Source organism: Pocillopora damicornis, chromosome 5, assembly GCF_964200805.1.
Source record: "Pocillopora damicornis chromosome 5, jaPocDami1.2, whole genome shotgun sequence".
NCBI classification, from domain to species: Eukaryota; Metazoa; Cnidaria; class Anthozoa; order Scleractinia; family Pocilloporidae; genus Pocillopora; species Pocillopora damicornis.
Genome location: NC_142674.1, coordinates 24,185,497 through 24,199,441, shown reverse-complemented (window position 1 = coordinate 24,199,441; position 13,945 = coordinate 24,185,497). Strand labels below are relative to the sequence as shown.

The 13,945-nt window shown below is 36.3% G+C and overlaps 1 protein-coding gene across 3 annotated transcripts in view; it reads right to left on the bottom strand.

Annotated features, from left to right (window-relative positions):
* Window positions 1–13,945, bottom strand: part of LOC113668816 (uncharacterized) — a 112,673-nt gene that overhangs the window by 98,370 nt on the left and 358 nt on the right. Inside the window, exons 2-6 of one of the 3 annotated variants that reach the window (XR_016186606.1) lie at window positions 10,777–10,817; window positions 5,144–5,223; window positions 4,780–4,824; window positions 3,624–3,687; window positions 2,536–2,666 (exon numbers count right to left, since the gene is read on the bottom strand). The exons of 1 other annotated variant lie outside the window; for it this stretch is intronic. The gene's annotated coding sequence lies outside the window, so the exon portion shown is untranslated. Of the gene's footprint in view, window positions 1–2,535; window positions 2,667–3,623; window positions 3,688–4,779; window positions 4,825–5,143; window positions 5,224–10,776; window positions 10,818–13,945 lie in introns of those variants that run through there. One more of the 3 variants, XR_016186607.1, reaches the window with a different exon arrangement.

Below are 13,945 nucleotides of genomic sequence, written 5' to 3'. Positions count from 1 at the left end.
ATCCTGCTCGCCAGGGCAAATAAAACAAATCCATTATATACAAAAACAAGGGGCCTCGCCATGGAAACGTGAAGGACGTCAAACTATCCTCATTTCAAAACTTAATGGGAAAACATAAAACACATTGAATCGATTTTAGTAAATTTTTTGTATACTAGTGACTGTCAACAGTAAGTTTCGATTAAAAAAAAAACTTTCTAAAAAAAATTCCACTCCCACAAGCATAAATGCTTCAAACAGGTGGCTGCTACGCTTCTCTTTGACAAAAGTGTGAATACCATTGCACTGAAATAATTACAGAAAAGTAAAGATGACATAGAATAAGTAAGTGATAAATAACTGAACATATTTTTTTGCACTTAAAAGTTAAGAAATTACTAAAAAATATCCAAAAGATTACTTACGTTGAGCTAATATTTCCGTGAGAATGTTTCGTACATTGAGAGAAAAGAAAACAATCTCAAGTTATGTAGTAACCAGGATTTGTTTATTGCATTTGCAGTTGAAAGAAAATAAATAGCAACAATAAACAACTAAGTAAACAATAAAAATGAAATGGAAACTGAAGAGAAACATACTACGTTGTCAGCAGTAACAACAATAAGAACAAGCCTTAATTTTGCTTACTCGGTCCATATTATAGTTATAGTTATTAATTATTCGATTCATTAAAAAAGAGAGAAGGCGGAGAGACAGCTCCCAATATTTGTTTGTATCTCGACCTGATTACTACAACACAACTCGAATAGTTAGCCATCAGCTCATAGGAAAGGCGACTGCACTATTTGATAACAAACTTACTACACTGCTGTTCATCTGAACCATCACCACAGTCATCTCCGTGATGGCAACGTCTCCATTTACTAAGACACTTTCCATTAGCACAAGTGAACTCGTAGTTTGCACACTTTCCTGTATGATAATACAAATAACTTCAATTTAAAGACAAAATATTGAGCCTGTGTATTTAAGAAAACGAAAAGAACAAACAAAACCTGAAATAATCCAAACAATTTAGACACACTTCTTAGCTCTGAAGTCAAAAACTGTAGGACAGTTATTTTCATCTCCGAGGTTATGCCTTTGTCTCAAAATTCTCCTCTGCTAAATATGTTTGAACCGATACACAGACAAACAAGCAACTCGCAAGCTGTTGCTACCACAATTTCCCTTGATAAATTTTAATTCACGTCGTCCTCAGAAAGGAGAAAGTTGCCGCTGACCCTTGGTCTCTCTGTGTCATGTTTTTTTCGTTTGATTTTTAGATTGATTTTATAAAAATGAAGGGATGAGGACTCGGCATCAAACTGTTTTTTATATCATGAATATCCGTGAATTTCAGTTGTCTTGACAGAAAGGCTTTGTAAATATATATGGAAAAAAGAAAAACTGAAATCAGTGAACATGTTTGATCAGTTTCTTTCCTCCATATCTTATACAGCCTCCCTATCAAGCAGGAAGTGACCAGCTAACTTTGGTTTTTGTTCCGTTTTTGTTGTTTCAATCCATCTCTTGAAATCATTTTTTAATATTTCAAAGACCCGCAACCTTAGATTTTCTATTGATAGTTACATGTAAATCAAATAAATACAAGCGACGTGTACAAAATATGCCATTCCTTTAATGCGGTTATCTGAGCAATATTACAAGGAGACGACACAAAGATAGATTTAGATTTATGATACTTACGGCCAGCTGATTGGCGCAGGTAAAACATGAAAGAAAAGGAAAAGTTACTCAATTGGTCTATTAGTATTATTACAATAAGCTCTATGAAATTTTGTGTATGGCGCACTGGCACTGGTGTAAAAGAAAAATTTATTCGTAAGCTCTACATTAGCAATTTAATATCCCCTGTGTTGCGACCGTTCGCCTTTTCGCCTTTTCGCAGTCAATTAATACAGTCAATTAAGGCAATGCCAATGGGTGCATGACTACATTTCCAGAAAACCTTTTTCAAATTAATATGCTAACGCTTGGGGAACTCAATATACTCGAGAAATCTCGAAGTTTTCATTCACTGCATGCATGCGTAATAATGGTTGCTTTAAAAATTTATCATATAGAGCATTTTACGTTGCAAAGTACAAATCATCATTTCTGGTCTCCTAATTAATGCATTTGATTTTTTCCAACGGTACGATACAAAAGGAGTTCATCTCGTATATGAAATCGCCGCTACCTCATTCAACTAGTTGCAGTTTATTTCATTCGATTTTAAAGTGACTTTGGCCATCACAAGAACCGTCTTCATGCCATTAGACTTCTTAATCTAAAGATGACCCAATGTGAAGGCATTCAACCAATAGCCAGTTCAGTTTTGTAAAAATACCTCTGCATATGATTTACGTCAAAGCTTTATTTCGCTGCCTTGGAGGTATTCTTGCAAATGAGGGGTTCTTGGAAAAAATAGCTTTTTTTTTCTATATTTTTGAAAAGAGAGTGAGCCTTCCAATTTGATATTACTTTTTGAGAATAGCATTTTTACGATAAGCCCATATAAAGAATAAGAAGATGTACAGAAGTAGAAGTTACCTATCAACATCAGTACTTACTGCATTGTTCGTCTGATGCATCTCTACAGTCAGTGTACCCATCGCAGCGTCCAGACGCGTAGATACACTTTTGTTGATTTGCACAAGCAATCTTATCGCTTCGACAAGTTACTAGCAGATGATTAAAAGAAACACATGAACCGTGACAAAACGTTGGCGCTTCTTCTACATTTCTTACCAAAAATATATAATGAATATTAAGGGCTGCTTCACGACTTGAGCAGCTTACTTTTAGTGAGTGATCTTTTGTGATTGACATTTTGCTTTGACTTTTCATTAAAGACAAAGTTTGATAACCATCAACTTCCACTTCACATCTTTTCAGTTTATCGGTATGATTTTATCGAATTCTGTATTTAATAACCTTTTCGTCGATTCATAGTTTCTGAAAGTTTACTTAAAAGACAGCCCGTGCGAATTTTTTTCTCCAGAAGGCGCCCAGGAAGGTCTGACTCTGTCCCGAGAAGAAAAATTTCTTGATGGCAACAAACTCCTGAGATTAGTTTCCCTTTGTTCTCGATGAGAGATAAAGTCTTCCAATCTACTGAAACTCTCAAGAAACGATTGGAGTACAAATCGCCTACATCATACACGATTCAGAAGTTCACTGATTCGCCAGTATGTGATGAGATTTACTTTAACCATCATTGTTATTATTACCATCATTAAAAATAGACATTTATTGTCCAATAAAATTTTCATGGGAACGTTTCAAGATGGCGAGTTTTCGATGAAATGTCGCAATTACCAGTAAGACACGCCTCAATCACGGCGAGCTTCTTACCTGAGATTTAAATCTTTCTCATTATTTTTTTAAATTAACGCCAACATGAGATTATGAATGGTTTAGACCGGTTGTTACAAGTACTTAGTGTATCAGTTCTGTCAAAATTCGGAGTAACGGGTTAAGTCCTCCAAGGTCTCCTTCAGATACAGAAAAGCCTGTTCAGAATAGGGTTGGAATTTGTAATGCATTTATCATGCTAAACATTTTTGGTTGTAAGGATTCATACAGAATCACTCTGTTGACCAATAGTTAAACATTACGAAGTAGTAATAGTAACATACTAGCAGATGAGCAGGGGACGGCTACCAGAATGAGCAGTAGAACAATCTGGGGATTCATGGCAATCTTTGTGGAAACAAAAAAAGGTAAAAAATAATCAAAATCGAATGTAATGAGTCAAATTGTTCCTTTTTTGGTAGGAAAGTAAGCAATCCCCTGATTTTTTTGCTGCTTAGGTAAGTTCTCCCACCGATAAAGGAACGATAGGCAGTCTGAGATTGATTGTAGCTACTGATATTGCTATTGATACAGCACAATTTCAATAGCATTAAAAGAAATTGCGATTACTTTTCATAACCTGCCACATCACACATATTTATGAATAACCTGTTCCAATAGAGAAAGATAATTAAAAAATAAAGTGACCAATTGACTTTCAACCAATAGTTCAAGGGTTAAAAGATAAAAATTCATAGAGGGCTCACTCGAAAACCCAACGGTTCCTCCAGCCTCTAGGCTCCAACATGATACAACTATGTTTATTTTGCCTTTTCATTATAATCATTTTTCTTATTTCATTGTAATTCCATTTTTGTGAGAAATAAAGACTTGTTGTTGTTGTTGTTGTTGTTGTTGTAGTAATTATAACAATGATAATGATGATAATAATGCTACTATGATCACAAGCTATTGAGAAACGATCAAAATTGCATTTGAAAACTTGTTGCGCAATTTGATATTTTACCATTAGGGCTTAAAATGAAGATTTTTTGTTGACATTAGCAACAATGAAGTGTACTGATATAGACGGTCGGTGCAGATCAAATATAAGGGGACACTGTAAAGAAGTACCATGTGCACGCATCAAGCGACATACGTCGACATACTCGCATAAACACCCGTATGTCCTTCTTGTATGGGCCTTTGTTATTCATTTCTCTACCTGTGCTTTGAGTGGCATTGAGTTGTAAAAAAAAAGAGATGGTACTGTTAAAGCGCTGGCTGCTAGATGAAGTGGGTAAAGGAATTATGAAGACGTCCATGAAAGTTATCGAGTAGAATATGTCTGTCTTATGATAAAAATATGACCGTTCTTTTTTTTTTTTTTTTTTGTATTTTTTTTTTGTTGTATTGTAATTTCTGGTCACTTACACCTGTATAGTAATAATATGGCCTTTTTAGTAAACTTGTAAGGGTGGAAAAAAAGGAACACTTTACCTTTCTTGCACTTGGCAGTGACCTGATTCAAAACGCTTGTACAATCTGAAAAAGTAAAACATAATCAATTAAGAAATTGGAGTTCGTATCAAACTGAGAAAACTAAAGAATAGAAATTTAATTATTCATAAATACATTTTGATTAACTGTGTTACTTGTTCGTCACAGCATTCCTGAAGCCACTTGAAGTGACTTCTGAATAGGCAAGCTTAATTAGAATTTTATCACCAATCTGCTCCTTACAGATACTCATTCCAGCACGGTAAAAGAAACTGAATTTGACAAAATCGAAACTTCTTGATATCAAATTTGATTGAGCACTTTTAAGCTTTAAAAGTTCAACGCGTTTCAAATGAGCAATTACCTTCGATGTTGTCTTCGAGGTGTTTTAGAGAGAAACCCTCCGAGGAAACAGGTATTTACTCGCGGGAAAAAGACTGTTCTCTTAGGATAGGAGAGAAAATAATAATAGTATTTACAATAATAATGACAATGATACTTGTAACTGTAAAAAAAAACAAATACCAGTCATAATAAAGATATGAATAACGATAATCTAGAGATGGATAAATTGTCATTTAACGAAGATCTGATCGGCAAATTAGCTTATTATTCTTTCAGATGATCACAAATTAAAGCTTTGACAACATCAATCTTTTAAATCAGCCAATCAAGAAACAGACCCTTCCAGTTTGCAGCCATCTGGGATCAATATCAGTATCTGGGCAACTGCCCACCTACCCCTCCCCTAACCCAACAACAGTCAATTGATGACAAGTTAGGGTTAATGCTGAGTTAGGGGAGGGGTAGGTGGGCAGTTGCCCAGATACTGATATTGATCCGCCATCTGGAGACAAATAACATTAGGTTTAATGGCGTCATTAGACTATTTGAGCCCATAGTTGTCGAATTCCGCGGAACCAGGAGGTTCGAGTCTCAACTCCTTATGGGAATCTGGAAAAACTTTTTCTTTAATATTAACCGCTAGCTGTTTGGATACAGTCGTTTTACAAAATTTTGAAATTTAAGCTTTTCTACAAGTTTCTCTTAATGTTTATTATTATAATCATTATTATTATTATTATTATTATTATTATTATTATCATTATTATTATTGTTTTAATTATTATCATTTGTCTCGTTTTGCTTTTCAATTTTGTTGTTTCGGTTTGGTTTGTTTCGTTCTCTTTTCATGTCTAATAATTATTTTCTCTTATCACCATCATTTTATATTATTTATTATTATTATTATTATTTATTATTATTATTATTATTTATTTATCATTTATTATTTCTTATATTATTTTCTCTTATCACCATCATTTTATCTTTCATTTTTTTTTAAGTTATTAGTAGTAATCGTTTACTTGAGATCGAGCGGCCAAGAACAAATAATGCAACTTAACCAAAATACATAATAGTTTATCTAGCCGACAGGTGATGTGAAGAGAATTGTCCGACAAATGTTTGTTTGTTTGTTTTTTTATATTCTAGCACACGGTGTGTTTCCCGTCCATTGATAACGATAAGTTATCAGAATTGCATGATCTCTCCCTCACTTCAATTTTTTTTTGTTTTCTTCCTATAAAATGTACTATTTTATGACAAAATACTTCAGCAGTTTTTTCCTTTTTTTGTCAAGAGGAAAACAAGTGAATGTGCGACTATAATTCAGCTATAACGATCACTTACATCTAGAACTATATAAGCAAAGCTTATTTAACAAGCACTTTATCAGAGATAACACATACAGAAGCCGAAGTATTAAAAAAAAATATTGAAATATTGAGATAATGGTATTAACACAACAATAATCTAATGTACGTCGAAGTCACCCCATGATTACAATTACAATTAGAATCAGTACTTGTACGGTGTTAAAGAATGTCTCTCAAAAACTATAGGCTTCAAAATAATTATTTAACAACCGAGTCGAAATAATAGAGATGACGATCATGGGCGATGATTAATTATGGACGGCACGTCATCAGCAGGTAACAACTGAATGATACATAGAATAACCATGTTTTCAATGTTCCAAACGGTACAAAAATAGCCAAAAAAATACCTTTCTCTAAGGAGCCTCTCTGAGAATGAATAGATTCTTGCCAAACAAAGTCGAGATTCGCTGAATATAAATATTCCTTTCGCGATGACAAAAATCGAAGAAAGGAAGAAGGTGCCGTTAACTTTGCATAAAGCATGTATTGTATTTCAGAATCCAATAATCATTCTCTTGAAATGTTGATGACCTCACCTCCGATCGAGCCGGTAAGAGGGCAAGAAAATTAGGAGCTTGCAACCATGCGGAGAATTCGATTAACTTCTGAATAAATAGGTTAATATAACTAGAATTTTATTATCACTCGGTTTCGTAATGATACTCAATCCAACACTTTGGAAAATTCAGATCGAGAGTAGTTGAGGCATGTTATGGTCATTATGAAATTTGTTATAGGACTGTTAGGCATGAAACGTTCAAGGCGTTTCAAACGAACTAACACCTTTGACGCTAAATAATTCTGAGGAGAAACCCTCTATAAAACGTGGATAATAGGCAAACAGGGGTGGACTGGGGGGAGGTTAAACCTTTTACTTTCAAGATCTGATCGTAAATTCTCCCCTCTTTGTGCTACACATTTCCTTTTTAATTGGATACAAGAATTTGATGTTAGATCAAGATAACAACTTCTACCTGATAAGTTTGAATATTCTCATCACCTGTCTGCTGAATAATGTATGGATATCATAGGAAGAAGATTCATAGTGATCACCACTGGGAGTGAAAGGCTAACCAATCCCACTTCCCCTGATAAAAATTTTTAAAAGAAGTAATAATAATGAAAAGAGAAGAGAAACAATATCTCTTGGCAATAAATTTAATCTAAACGCCCACCGAGTGATGCATGTCGATTTTTTCATGGTTTACGGAACATCTTGCAAAGATAGAAATCAGACCAAAATTTTATTCTTTTTCGCATGAAAACAAGAAAAATGAGCATTGCTGCCCCTGAGCTCTTAGCTTGAATTCTTAGCTGTGCTATCAGAAAATCACAGATGGAAAATTAGCGTTTTCCTTTTTAAACTGTATCAGCGTGAAAATTGTTCGCGCTATGATATGTATCGCTCTCTTTAGGAGTATTTTTTTTTTCAGAGAATCGCGTTTGAACATCTTGCATTTAACTAAAGAGAAAAAAAACAGCAAATTGAAACTTTCATAAAGAATTATTGAAAACTTTTTTGATAACCGCACTGAGTTTATCCACCCGTAACTCATTTTTTCTTTGTCCCACGCTCGTGGCAAGACGAAAACCATCTTTTTTTTAAACCAACCATCACTCTTACATAAACACAAGAGAAATTCGCCAATCTGATCTCAATGACACCTAGAACTATGCTGGCTGCAGACCTACACTCCTGGTAAGGTCACCCATGCCGAACAGATCGATGGGTAAAAAACTAGACTAAGAGTGACCCCCTGGTCCTCAAGTTGGAGTTTAGGCGCAGGGTTAACGACCCTGCCCTGTAGAAAGAAACGCATGTTACAGAAGCCGGATGCATTAAAAGGGATGCTTAAGACAGAATCACAAGAAAGATTGCAGAGATGGGTAGAGCACTTGAGTGAAATTTTAAACAGAGATGACCCAACAAATCCAGTGGGAGAGAAAGAAGAAACAGGAGAACTGGAGTAGTTGAGGAAATAGATGTGGGAAGATAGCGAGTACAAGAGGTTAAGGACGCGCTAAGTAAGACAAAGCCACGGAAAGTGGCTGGAAAAGATGAAGTGGGCCCAGACCTACCGAGAGCTGACATGTAATACACCGCAGGTAGGCTGATTAGATGTTATAACAGGCTTTGGGAAACTGAAACGTGGCCGTAAGTGTGGAAGAATGGACTTGTTGTCAAGATATTCAAGAAAGGTGATTTGCGTGATTGCAACAACTGGAGAGGAGTGACTTTGCTACCTATCATGAGTAAAATACTCCAAATGATGCCGCTAGGGCGGATCAAGAAAGGTGTAGAGGTGGTGCTCTAGCCATCAGTACGCACTAATTATGCTATGTCTACATTTAAATTCTCTGCAATAAAAATTTGGGAACCTGTACCACCTGAATTTAAACGTTTTCCATACATGCTATTCAAAAAGCGGTATAAAAGATTGTTATTGAGTACTCAAAATTGACCATAGTTTAACTGTTAGCTATATAAGATAATGCTTCACAATATACAGTTGTCCTTTTATTCTAACTTGCATTTGTGTATGCCTTTCTTCTCTTACGATAACAGTATCGTCTTTAATGTAACTATTTATTTAAATTATATTTAATATGCGGCCAACCCCAACTTATATCTACACATGACAGTGACGAACTCGAAAGCTCATTGGCCACTTTGGTCACTGTACATGATTAAATATTCTTTCTTCTAATTAAGTTCTGTTTGTCATTTTCTATCTCATTGTAAATCATGTTATGTTAAGTTATTTTTTCTGTAAACAGTGTAAAATAATAAACTTGAACTTGAGCTTGAAACTTGAACTTGTAGACAAGACGCTTCAAAAAGAGCAAGCTGGCTTTAGACCAATGACAGTACAACTGAACAGATCCTTATAATTAAAAAATAACATCTTAGAGCAGGCAAACGAGTGGAGTGCGAGTCTGTAAACGCACTTTGTGGACTTTGAAAATAGCCTTCGATTCGGATGACAGAGAAAGCTTGTGGAAGATCATGGGGAGCTAAGGAATTCCGCGAAAGATGGTGAGCGTTCTAGTAGGCATATACGAAGTGTTGAAATGCGCCGTAATCGACGGATGGAAGATATCAGACTGGTTCAAGATTAAGTCAGGAGTAAAGCAGGGATGTGTAATGTCAGAATTCTTATTCTTGATGTCTATGGGTTGGATCATGAGGAAGACAACAACAGACAAGAGAAGAGGGATACGGTGGAATTTAACAACAGTGTCAGAGGATCTTGATTTTGCGGATGACATCGCTCTACTTTCATCCAAGTTTAAAGACTTGGGTGTAAAGACAAGGAGATTGACGGAGGAAGCAGCCATTGTAGACAGGGAAGGTGGAGACGGTGAAGATATAAGAAACAGACCGCAGAAAGCACGCGGTGCATTCCAGAGGCCATGGAAGGTGTGGGCAATCAGAGGAATAAGAGGGAGAACCAAGATACGCCTATTCAAGACTTAGTCGAACCGGTCCTGTTATATAGTCGTGAAACATGGAAGATCACAAAGACCGGTGGAGGAAAACTGAACAGTTTCTAATGCCAGTGCCTAACACGGAAACTGATGATCAGATGGCAGCATAGAATGAAAAATAAGAGAGTAGTTGAAATGGCAGAGATCAATGAAATTAGTTGCAAGGTGCGAAGAAGAAGGTGGAACTGGTTAGGACACGTACTCAGGAGAGAGGGTGTGAACAACTGTTTTACGGCACTAGGGTGGACACCAGAAGGTCGAAGGGCAAGAGGAGGCCAAAGACCACTTGGAGAAGGACTCTCGAAAGAGGAAGAGGCAAGGCGAAGTGGAAGAGATGGAATGTGGCCTGGGCAGCGGCACGCGACAGGGAGGTTGGGCGGACCATGTGACGGCCTTATGCCCTACTGGCCCAACGAGCGATGATGATGATGAAGATGATACACACCGCAAGTGACAGTTAACTTTAATTTTAGTAAAATTGTAACACTTGGTTTCTTGGTGAAAGGAAATAAATTATTACTCTGAAGCTAAAGAGCGGAAACAAAAATAAATTCAGAGAAAAAGTGTAACGCACTTTTGGGGTACACTCTACTCTCAATTGGTTATCATAAACGTTCACCACTTTACAAACTTCGAACACTCTCTCCTCAATCCCACCACTCCAATTATCACGTCTCCTATTTCAATCTTAACCAAACCGTGAATGCGTAGATGTCATGTCACGCAATTTCCGTTTAAAAGGTTACTTGGAACTCACTTTGTAATCAGTGAGTTATATAATACAAACCGTTCTAGAAGTTTGACAAACCTTGGGAATACTTGAACTGTCTGCAATCAAAGGTCGAACAATTTAGAATCACGTGCTGTTAAAGGTGCACCAGCAGCAAAGGTATATGATCGTTTGGAGGACAAATGCCTTTATTATATAAAACAAATAGAATCCATGTTGCCGAGGCTCTTTACAGTAACAGATCACAGATGACATCACAACCGTGGTAAGAACATCAGTGACACACTCAGCTGCACTTCGTGTGCGACTCTTTTGTTCTGGCCACATATGATTTCTTGCTGAACAAACGCAGGGCGACATGGAAGGTATTTTTAAAATTTACATGTATTGAGAGTAGTTTGTTGTCATTTTCGGTCCATCGCTTCCTATCACATAATGACACAGACATTTGAAACGCTTTGACCCAATTATTTAATGAATATCAAAACTTCTTCTATAAGCTGTTAGACATTCTGGACTCCTACCGGTGGAAGCAGCTAGGCTGCGCCTTCTGCATCGAGCACTGCCACAGTTACTGAGTTTCTATTCCTTAAGGTTTCTTTTGCAAGTATTCCGAAAAATGTTTACTTTCTGTCCACGGTTTATGTGACCGTAATCAGTCAAGGATTACATTCGCAGCTGATCCTGCGTAATGAAGGAATACTGAAAAACGAAACGAAATTTTTGATGAAAACTGGCGGGAAGAAGGATTACTATTGGAAATAACAGGCGTCCTTCTAAGGAATACTGACGTTTGGAACATGATTTTAAAATATACTTAGCGAAAAGAAGTAGTTTTCTTTGATAAAAAAAAAAAAAAATTATTATTATTATTATTATTATTATTTTTTCCTTCTTAATCTCCCACACCAGAGATCTCACAAGCTTTAAAGTCTGCACTCTGCAGGTGCTATGCATTTGTCAAGATTATTTTTCAAACTTCTTTCGCCCTACAATAGTGTACAAAATTCGTGGCTCACTTGAGAGGGGGCTAATCCGAAAGATCATAATTTACAAACAAAACACTTCGAGAAACTTTAAACGGAAAAGATAATACTTCTAAGGCGTTTATCAAATGAATATGATGTCATACCAACAGGCCATATCTCTTTATTCGCTAAAGTAATTACTTAACTGAGTAGGTTACTGGGTTGCGTCAATTGAGACAAGATAATCTATTTCCTCTTGGGTACGTTTGGTTGCACTCACCCGAAATAATTGATCGTTGAAGATAAGTCAAAATGACGGGTAGACCAATGAATATAGCCTCAGTAAAAGACTTTCCCCAGATTAAGGCAAGAGATCCCTTTGAAATAATAAGCGACCTTCTATGAAGTATATCATTTGTTTTACCGACTATCATTGAATTCGCTTTTGTTTCATCATTGGTCCATTTTTGCCCCCAGAAAAATAACCAAACAATGTGCCTTAACCCGTTCATCTTAATTCTTTTTGAAACTTACTTCGCTCTACAAAAGTCTGTAAAAATTCCTCGCATAGACACCATTTCACATCGCTCGCATAAATGGAAAGTAGATAATAGAACACGGAAATACTAAATTTTGGTGATTTGCTGACTGCACGCGTTTCTGGCGTGACATTTTTCAAACAAGAAAATGTGAAATTTTGAACAAAGGTCCACAATGTTCCTTTCTCCTGTCATGATAGAATTCTTTGTTCTAAGTCCTTTATCAGAATGGCGATTTACGAATCCATAAAGTGACTAAAGACTAAATAACTGAAATTAGGATAACAAAGGAGTTGCTCACCTTAGGGTATGAGATATGACCCCTTCCCCGGTCCTATTGGTATTTTTCTAGAAAACTCACTTAGCAGCGAAAGTGGATGAGAGGGGGGGGGAGGGGGGCATTAATATAACCATCATTGTAACAACATCGACTAAAGAAAAAGGCGGATAAAGGGGCAACCTTCAGGCACGTGTGCCTTGTGTGATTACTACAACAATCAAGTTAAAATTATGTTCAAGAATCTTTTGATTAAAGTCCTTTTCAGAGCAGAAACAAGGATAAAACATATTTTAAAAAGCTTTTTTTAACAGACTGTAAAAATCTTCTTAAAAGAATCTATGCAGTAAGTATAACAGTTCGTTTTGATTTCCGTGTAAGCGTCAAAATTTCAACCAGACAAGGCAAGAAACAAAAAATTAATCACGCGCAACCAGCCTTCAACGCGTAAACAGGAACACGAATTCAAAGTGAAATCAGTGTGTTACGTATTGTGACCCCAACAAATAATAAGCCAATGACACTGAGTCTTTTTTATTTGCGTCGAAAACCGCAAGCGTCACATTTGTGCGTTGAACCGTTAAGTGTAAGCTAAGCTGTTTAGTCCGATGTAGGTAAAAAAATTATAAAAAGCAAAGCACATCAGCTCGAATTCTCGAATCGGCAGGAGTGCGTTCTGAGGAGAAGGGAAGGGGGGTTTACTTGTACACAATTCCACATTCCCTCTTTGAATTCAAGGCAGACAAAAGACAACATCAGGAAAATACTCAATTTGGCGATTTTCTAAGTGTAGTCGTGTCTGGTGTGATATTTCAAGTAACTGGAGTAAGCTCTTGAACAGAGGTCAACCATATTCGCATGTCTTCTTCTAGAATGTTCCGCTCAAATTTTATTTTTGAACCGCATTGAAACAATTCTTGGGGCAAACAAGGAGAAAGTTTTAAATTGAGAATCTTTCACCGGAGGAAAAACTTTCGAACGAACAATTCAGTAGAAAGTTCACAATCTTCAGCAATAACACAACTTATAATTTATTCATCAAAATACACCGCCAGCTAGGAGCATATAAGGTTACAAAATTAGGGGAAAGTAATTGTGAATTCGGAAAGATCTCTGATCGACTGCGGAGTTGTTTTTGTCAGTTTATTTTCACGGTGTCCTCGTACATACATTCGCAAAACTTCCCCAACATCAAAACATACACAATGACTAAATCGACAAGAAAGTTCATGATCCTTTATCAATAACATCCAAAATGTCCCGATCAGTACATCAAACAAAGCGCATTTAACGATAATACTTTATCTAATATTGTACTTGACGACGATGAATTACCACAGTCTTTTCAAACGATTTGAAATTCAGCAAATCAAGAATCGTAGTAATTCTGTCAAGTTCTCCACGGAATAAAAGACAAATTTCCAAATTGTTGTATGCAAAAC